The following is a 3,475-nucleotide window of genomic DNA, read 5'->3' as shown; positions in this document are numbered from 1 at the left end:
AATCTTTGTCATGCCCAAAATTAGGGCAAGAACGGGATAATTTAAAAAAAAAAACAAACAAACATAACTTTTAAAAGCATTAAATCGACAAATATAAAATGCTACATCATGTTTTGTCTTAACTATGTTTAGAGTTAACTAGCTCAAGTAACCAGAAGTATTGAAATAAAAGCGGAGTTCTAATGATTAGTTTTAAGAGTGCCTCCAATTTTACTTGTCAAACTTAAGTAAACTAGGTCAACTAAGTTTATTTTCTGTGATTTAATTAGTTAACAGATTTCAATAATCGTAACTACAACTTTATAAGTTAAAAAATTTATTAACATAAATCTATAGAGAAGATCATGGTAACTATAGACTTTATTTACTGCAGATAAATCTAAAAAAAAAAAAGATTTAAATAAATAAAACCTGCTACTTTATTAATCTATAAAGCATTTAAATTAGCTATAGAGATTTGCATGTTAAATCTATTTAACCTTAATATGCATTTGGGCATTAAATTGATAGAGGTAAAATACTTATTTTAATTCTACTAACATACAAGCTTGCTTCTATAGTTCTTTCCATTATTTCATTATGCATAAAGAAACATTTGAACTTTTATTTTGAGATTAACATGAAATGCAACAATTGTTGTTGCAATAACTATAGGTAACCCAACCCAAAAATAAACATTTCAGCCTTTCCATAATAACTTAGTGAAATGAAGAATTTCTTTAGGACATTATGAATACAATTTTTCAATAATACAAGTGGTAAAACACTCATTTAGTCTTTCTTTTCTAGAAAAAGAAATTTTAAATAAATAATACATTCTTTTCAATAATTACAACATGCAACTCTGGTGTACAAATATGCAATTGAATATAGCGTCTCTTTTCTTATTCTTTTTTTTTGCAAATCAAGAACGAAACAACGACTTCTAGCTTGTCCCTTTTCTTTTACTTCCAAGCAAGTTTCCTACAAATAAATCAAAGGCTATGACCATGGAATGCTCACCTCCCAGCCTAGGCTAACTGGTAGCCACCCTCGAGCTTGAAGAACCAAGCCCTAGATAGGTACACACATGCAAACACAAAGGACATAATACACACAAACTAAAACACATCCCAACCCAGGTTACATTGCACCACACATTGTGATGACCTTTTTAAGGGTGGTAGTGGACCAAGTATCCTGAGGAGAACTGCAAGTATGGAAAACATGTAGCCACCTCATGGCAACCAAATACATCAAGTATAATAACCCCTTATTCCTTATGTCCCCCAAGGCATTCATGCCTTATTTCCCTCCTTATGACCCCCAATGCATAAACAAGCCATGCAGCAAGGGTCACATAAAATCCCTTGTGATCGCTCTTATAACGAGAGTCTCTCACTCGAGGGCTGTCACTTCTACCACCCACAAGATCCTCCTCTCTCCCAAGAGTAGGAGGTCTTGATTACTCCCCAAAAACACATACAATGAATAAACACAAAATACCAAATAAATTTCCAAGAGAACGTGCATGGAAACTAGTCTTTTACACAATCATTACTTTTAAAACACATGCAATAAGAAATCCATTATAAGAAAGATACAACCAACCTTAATCTGCCTAAAGGTATGCTAGTTTTGTTGAGGATGAGCAACCTAATTCCACGGTTCTTCTCCTCCTACCCTTAGCCAAAATTCTCAAACCAAATTTTATCTTTTTCTTTTCAAAAATTTCTTGTCTCGAAAAATGGAGAGTGGGTGATTACCCACAAATTTTCTAATTCTTGCTTAAGAAGCCCATTGTGAGAGTTCTCACAAGTTTTTAAAAACTAAAAAGGAAGGTAAGGTAAAATGGGAAAGGGAACTCTCATTCCAAAAGGAAAGTTTACAACTAGGTTCAAGTCTTCTAATTTCAATTTTCGCACAACTTAGAAAAGTCACTTCTTAGGGTGTCTAAAAGGTCACATAGGAGTAGAAACTTGCCTAAAATTACCCCTAACCCTTAGGTATACCTTATGGGCTTTAGGAAACCCTATTAAACTACCCCTAGGTGTCCATTTAACCCTTTTTTAACCCCTCTGAAGTTTATTTTCGGGTCAAACCTATGTTGACCATCCCAAAGATTCTTTACCCAAGGGATTTATGGAATCTCATTACATTAATTGAAAAAACTATACTTAAACAATACCCACCAAGAGACAAATTTAAAAATTCAAACATAAATCCACACGTGTCAAGTGACAGAAAGAAAATACTTTTTCAAATTTATACATGAAATCGTGTCTCTTGTGGATTTTACATAAATCAATTAAATAACACTTAACACACATGCATCATTTACTATTACGAATAAAATACAACACAAACGGGGTGTTGTCTCTCCAAATAGACAAACCCTGGCTTTACGAACATACATAGGTCTAGGTTTGGTTCTCCGTAATATTTCCATGGTCACATGGATAACTTCCTGCGCATCTCAATTTACACATTAGTAGCTTGAAGTAACCTCATATAATATAAATCACAAGAATAATAATACACATCATCACTTGCATAAAATTTACATCTGAACAATTTAATACATCTTATATCCAAGCAATTTCACATAAGCAATTCATCCTAATTCTCATAATTTTGATCCACACATAAACATACATCATATTTCTATCATCATAGTAAAGTCCTGCAAATTCAATAACGACATTTATCACCGCAAATTCATCCTATCCAAAAATCATGTAGTGTTCTATATCATAAAGCATATAAATAAAACATCAACATATAGCAATGTTATCCAAATCATGGAATCATATAAGCTCTAAATCCATAATGCATAAAAAAATAAAGCATCCATAATAGTCTCATCATAAAAACCACTGAAATGTCAGATTGAGTCGGGGTGGGGCCTCACACCCTCCCCCTCTAGGCATTAACTTCCTCCTAGAGTTCATCAAAGAGGTGGGGGTACTTTGATCTCATACGTGCTGTGTCCTCCCATGAAGCCGTAACCTCATCATAACAATCCCACTGGACCCTAACCTAGTCCAGCTCTCGACCTCGAAGGGCTAGTGTCCGGCGTGCCAAAATGCGAATGGGCTCCAAAGCTAGCTGCCCATCTGACTCCACCTACAAGGCATCCCAATCTAAAATATGAGACTCATCATAGATAAATTTTCTTAAAACTTATACATGAAACACATCGTGGATGCATGACAGGCTAGGTGGAAATGCTAAATGGTAGGCAACTGGGCCTATCCTCTCAAGGATCTCATAAGGTCCTACAAAGCGAGGTGTGAGCTTAGAACCCTTTCTGTAATGGATTGGACTCTTATGCGGCCACACTCTCAAGAAGACTCTGTCTCCAACCAAGTAGCTACGATTTATCCTCTTCGCATCTGCATATTTCTTTTGTCTATCCTGTGCCTCTCTTAGATGCTGCCTAATCAAATCCACCTGCTGTTCCATATCCCGAACTATCTCAGGACCAATAGCAACT

Source organism: Cryptomeria japonica, chromosome 4, assembly GCF_030272615.1.
Source record: "Cryptomeria japonica chromosome 4, Sugi_1.0, whole genome shotgun sequence".
Classification (NCBI taxonomy): Eukaryota; Viridiplantae; Streptophyta; class Pinopsida; order Cupressales; family Cupressaceae; genus Cryptomeria; species Cryptomeria japonica.
This window is presented reverse-complemented; position numbering follows the sequence as displayed.